General features: G+C 39.3%; 1 protein-coding gene across 2 annotated transcripts in view; it reads right to left on the reverse strand.

Annotated features, from left to right (window-relative positions):
- Window positions 1-6000, reverse strand: part of LOC139695172 (uncharacterized) — a 593181-nt gene that overhangs the window by 580459 nt on the left and 6722 nt on the right. The window contains exon 1 of one of the 2 annotated variants that reach the window (XM_071593840.1): window positions 2414-2458. The exons of the other annotated variant lie outside the window; for it this stretch is intronic. The gene's annotated coding sequence lies outside the window, so the exon portion shown is untranslated. Of the gene's footprint in view, window positions 1-2413; window positions 2459-6000 lie in introns of those variants that run through there. 2 annotated transcript variants of the gene reach the window in all.

A 6000-nucleotide genomic window follows, 5' to 3' on the forward strand; every position in this document is an offset into this window, starting at 1 on the left:
TGTTGTTTGCGAGGCAGTTAGAAATTGACACTAAAGGGGAGTTAATATTTCTTACCGTAGAGTGGTTCTTCAGGGACGAAAAAATTCCACTTTCTAACAGACATGCTGTTGCGACAGACGGAGCTCCGTCAATGACTGGTCGTCACCATGGTTGCATTGCATACTTGAGAAAGTATGTGCCAAATGTTGTTGCTATTCACTGTATCATTCACCGACAACATCCAGTGGCTAGTTGTAGGAATTATAGTACATACAAGTAGTGAAAAAAAATTTAAAATAATACAAACACCCCTATGCATAAATTAAATAAAAATAAAATGGATTGATGGAATACCATTTGACCTTCTACGAGGGGATAAAGTGAGAATCCTGTAGAGGACACTTGCTAGTAGAAGAGTAATTAAACATGCTGAGAGAAGAACAAAAACCAAGATCATAATCAAAGCTTTACATAGAGAGGAGGAATTAAAAAGGATGGCTAAGGATAAACACAAGATACTAATAATGCTAGTGCAAAGAGGGAGTGAACAGGTTGGTATGAGAACAGTAAGCTTTGGAGGACTGCAATAAAAACCAATCCTCTGACAAAGACCACAATGAAGTTTTCGAGGTTCCAAAGGTTAACAAACTGATTCCAAGAAAGTGTAGGAGATGCCGCAACGATAACTTTTAATGGAGTCATCCGCTAACATGTATTTCAATGCAACAATTTCAGAGTGTAAAAATCCCGGTCAAGGCGAATTATCTTTACACTCTGAATTTTTTACGTTAATAAACTATATCGAAATATTAGCAAAATAAAACGCTTATTCATTAGGTGTTTCATTAGGCATTTAATGCATTTAAATCAAAAGTTATTCCAATAGATTTCTATCAAGAGCCCAGAGAGAACGCACCAATAATAATTGGAAATCACTCATTGTCGAATATCAAGCTCAAAAAAGTGCTAGCAATGTCAATATAATTAAACACAACACTGAAGAGAAAAGAATTTTTAACTATAGAGTTATCGATGATAAAATTTAACGGAAATAAGTTCAATGTACAATTTTACATAATGCAATAGTTTAAAAAATTATTCATTTAAGTTAGTAAAAAATTCAAGAGGACTAAACATCTCATACTTTTCTCACTTCTACAATGCTTGCGAATCAAACAAAATGCACAATTTCACCTCCAATTATAGAAATTCGACAATCAATAAACATACATCAGTAGGTTTATTTAGAAATTTAATGACTGTCAACACTACTGCATTTTTCACAGTTTATAGTACGTCTGATTTTTATTATCAAATGTTGGTATTTTATCCGTTATTGTAGGTTGTTGATGGATACAAACTAGAAAACGGTTCAACGATACTTTTACTTGCCTCTCCTAACAAAATACAACCTGACATCTGACCCTATATTAAGCTTCTCTTCAATTCCACACATTTCAACCCTTCATTCCGTCCATCATTCTATCCTATACCCACCCCTTACTAATTTTCCCAAAGTTCTCCGCTCCATCAGTCTTCAAATTCCCATTGCCAATCAAAATCCGCTCTCCCAAGAATCCTCTATCCTCCCCCACCACCATGAATAGCACATCCTTGTTTGTTTTCCATTTTACTATGCCCATTTTACCACATCCATCTTTCTCCATTCCTAAAGTAGAGCATCTACGCCAATAATACTAATTTCTTGAATCTTGAGTCTGATTTTTGTATGATAATTTAATTTATTAATTTTCCATGTTTCTTCCTTTTTGTTACAATTACCATTTGTGTTGTTTCAGAGAGTACAAGAATTAATTAATTTTTGAAAAATCGAACAACCCAAATCTCTATTTAGACTTCTTTGCGTCGTATTCTAAGGTAAACTTTGTGCCCATATATTCAGAATGACGCGAAAACGTTGAAACGGCGGCCTGAGCGATAAATTTTGCCGAGAAAACTACAAAGTTGATGCTTATTGGGTCACAAAAGTACTCCACCATGTTAGCTCAGAAGGAGCCTAAAGTATTCACTCGAAGACAGAAGCGAACAAACCTGTGGTGAGTCATGGCGCAATATGTTGAGTCCACGCCAACGGGCTTACTAAGACTGAAGTTCAGGGATTGTTCAACTTCGTGCAGCTGCCTTGTTAGAGAATTCAATACAAGCGGGCATACTATTTGACTCGCGCCCGACCTGGTTTGCCATCCTTTAAGCTGCCGTTCGAGTAATCGAGGACATGATCGAGTGAACTGGTCTTAAAGCTTTAACCAACTCGCATTGATTTCCTTTCCTCAAAATGGAATTTTTTAAATAGATTCTAGGAGAAGGCGTTTTTTGAATTTTTTCATCCAGGTCCAACCGACTCCTTCCCCACCCCGTCAACCAGCACGCCCGGGGAATAGAGACCAAAATTTAATAAAGTCATTGGCTCACGATCCGTCCTCCACAATCCGATTCCGAGAAAGAGAGGAATCTTCCCACTCCATCTTTAGGGAAACGCTAGGAAAAAAAAGAGAGGAACTTTGATTATCCCTCCTTCCCTTCCTCCTCGATCGCTTCAATCACGTGATCTACGCATCTTTCCCATTCCCAATCAAACGGTGGCCGCGTAACCACGATCGTCATTCCTCTTTTCACGTGAGAGAGTCCGTGAAGAACTCGGCGTAAGGTCAATTTAGCATGTAATAATCTCCACTAAAGATTTCGATTTTTCGAATCTTTTTTTAATATTTCGTACGAGTCGACTTTTCGGAGTCGGAAACGATGAGGGTGTGGTCTGGGATGAGGAAATGGAACGTAACCGAAGTTCTCATGGGAGCTTTGGCGCCCTAATGCGCAAGGACGAAATACATAAATACGGCCAAATGTAACCGGACCGACCCACTCCTCTCCTATCCCGTGCTTCCGATCCTTACTTTAGGGCATTAAAAAAAATTGAAGGCCGCGCTTACGGTTTTTATCTCACATTAAACCCAAGTGGTTTCCTGTAATGCACGGCGAGACGTTACGCGAAAGGGGCACTCTTCTTACGAGAAACCCTTTACTTTAAGTAAAAGAAGAACTTGCATACCAATACGGGAATCATATGATGAAAGGTATATTTAGTTAGAATGAACGCGAAATTTGTTCTGGTAGGAGGACATGGATTTGATTCCTCTGAGTACCCTCAGGCTTACCCGAGCCGTGTAATTTTTTGCGTACCAGATCTTCCTGGGATCCCATAATCACCACAGAGAAAGGAACTGACTCCCTACCCTGATGTTTGGACTTCATACGCCGACGGGCTTAGTACAAGGTGAGATCTACTCTTACCTATCAAGCCAACTCCTGTCTTGATAATTGCTATGGTACAATTTATTAGGCCCACCGGAAATATTTTTGTATTCCTTATGATAGGACGTATTCCTGCCATAATTTTACGCACACATTGGGAATAAATGATTTATTATCATAAGCCATTATTATGTATCCGAAATTGTGATAAACACAGTACTTACCATTGTAACGTAAAATATATAACTTTTCACAGAAAGGCTTAACCGAAAAATGTATTGACATAACAAAATGAGATAGCTATCGTATTGCCTTGCATACACTAGGGGCATGATTCGAATCTCTACTATTGCAAGAAAATTAAGTGATTTCCCGATCCCTATGAGTACTTGGGGCGATACGTGGATAGAGCACTTCCAGTGGACTACGCCATCTGTGTCGGATAGCAATTTAAATTTTTGTCCCCATGGCGTCTCTCGTTATGAGTCGGTTATTGCCGACGTTGGGTTTCTCTCAATTCTTTAGCCAATCCCTAAAAAACACCTGAATCGGGCAAATCATTAATCCATTCCTGATGACGCAAATTACCTCAGTTGTCAATCGCATCCCTTCAAATGACTGCTACAACCACAGAACAAAATTAATCCTAATAAGACCGGTTTCATTGGCAACAAATTGGTTAGCTAGTGCCACCAATATTGTATTAAAACACTGCCCTCTTGTTACATCAACATTTTTCCAATGCAAATCGTCACAATACCGTGTGACAGGGAGTGATAAGACCAAAGTCACTTGGTCAATTCGTGAGCAATTAGCATTATATATTATCATTAGGTAATCTACCGGTTAAGGTAGGCTTTCGGATGGACATAATTACTAATTAAATAATTTGTAACCCCTAGCAAAACACAACATCCACTCTACATCAGGTCCCTCTTCAGCTCTAAGTACTTTCTTCCTCCCTTCATCCCGTCCAACATCCCTATCCTGTTCCTTCCCTTTCCTCGTTTGCCTAACATTCTCCCCACAATTACAGTCTTCAACATCCCACTGCCGGTCAATACCCCCTTCAGCCACTTTTTCTGCCTCCATAGGATTCCTCCCAACAAACCCCTCTCTTCACCCACCATTCTCTGTCCATTTTACCTTCACCATTCTTCTCCACACCCACATTTCAAAAGCCTCCAGTCTACGTCTATCCTCCTGCTTCAATGACCACGTTTCCGCACCGTACATAGCTACGTAACATAACAAAGTTTTTACGAGTCTTTTCTTAATATCCTTACTCAACGTCCCTGTCATCAATGACTTAAAATTCTTTTAAATTCCGAATATCTCTAAGTGATATTCTCTAGTGGGTTGGTTATGAATTACGCGAGGGAAGAAGATTCTCAACATACAGGGTGCTTTCCGAAAGTAATGCAATTAAATTTTCCGCGCCGCTCCTATTAGTTCGAGTAGAATCGAACCACTTGGGGTAAGTGGGGGGGACGGACGCGTAACTTTGCCGTGAAACCGGTCTCAATGCTCTGCTCTGAAGCAGCAGGACGTCAGTTATTATAAACCTCTGTGCACCGAACGAGTCACGAAAAAAATGGAATCCACGATCGAATAACGTTACGCTATTAAGTTTTGTGCTAAACTGGAAAAACATCTTGAGGAAACTACCGCAAAAAAAAATTGCGAAAGGTCCCCGAAGACACATTCCAGGGCGCGTACCAGTCATGGCAGAGTCACTGAAAAATATGTGTAGATGCCCAAGGACAGTGCTTTGAAGAATTTTAAGTGTTTGTGCAAAACTGTTCAATGAATTAATTTAAATAATAATTGCATTACTTTTGGAACGTACCCTGTAGTTCTTTTCGGCAGTCGGTTGTCTATAAACTTCATGCTGTGGTCTATGCTGCCTTTTTCGAGGAGCGCTGAGAAGTTCTGAGGTCATCCAAATTTGTGTCCTCAATATTGAATGTAGATATGGTTGAGTTTAAAATACGGAGAAACTCTTCATAAAAACAAAACATTCGTATCTATGGCTACGCCGCAGGAAACATGAAGTTCACACAGCTGCAGCTACAGTGGGAAGCGTTTTCATTACTTGAATTGGCGTCGTTCAGTGTACAATTGTATATAATATCCCCATTTGTTTTGTTTGACATTCATGCGTTCGTAGGTGCAAAAGCTCAAAGAAGGCCGAACCAGTCGAGTCGCTCTTGACTTCTTACTGATGAACTTTTCCAGTGGGTTGCGAGGATCATTGCAGAACCCTTTTCAGTGACCATGAATTATACGACGAATTTGAAGAAATTAAATTTCAAAAATATTCTATTCCACAGAGTGATTAAGTTGAGAAGTAAGAAAAGTTTCGACTCGTCTTAATAGGTTGAAGGAAAATATTAGAAGACTTTTTTAATTGATCGCACATCATAATGTGAGGAAGAGATTATTGAAACTGATATGATTTTCCTTTACCGAGCACTTCAAAGCCGCGCGTGTAGCCTACACTCTTCCAAAGAATTCCAAACGCGGATTTTCAATAATTGCTTCATATTTCTCCTTTCTGAAGATAACCCATGAAACTGGCTTTTCTTTCTTCACGGTATCAGGTACGATTCCGAAATTTGATATTTCTGCATAAGGTCCCGTTAACGTTGGACGATAATTCAAAGTGAATTTCAACCAACGTGAAATGATACACCTCACCTCAATTTTTTCGAAAAAAATATCACCCCACTCTTTGTCAATGGTGC

The sequence above is a fragment of the Hetaerina americana genome, unplaced genomic scaffold, assembly GCF_022747635.1.
Source record: "Hetaerina americana unplaced genomic scaffold, ioHetAmer1.1.p SCAF_6, whole genome shotgun sequence".
Classification (NCBI taxonomy): Eukaryota; Metazoa; Arthropoda; class Insecta; order Odonata; family Calopterygidae; genus Hetaerina; species Hetaerina americana.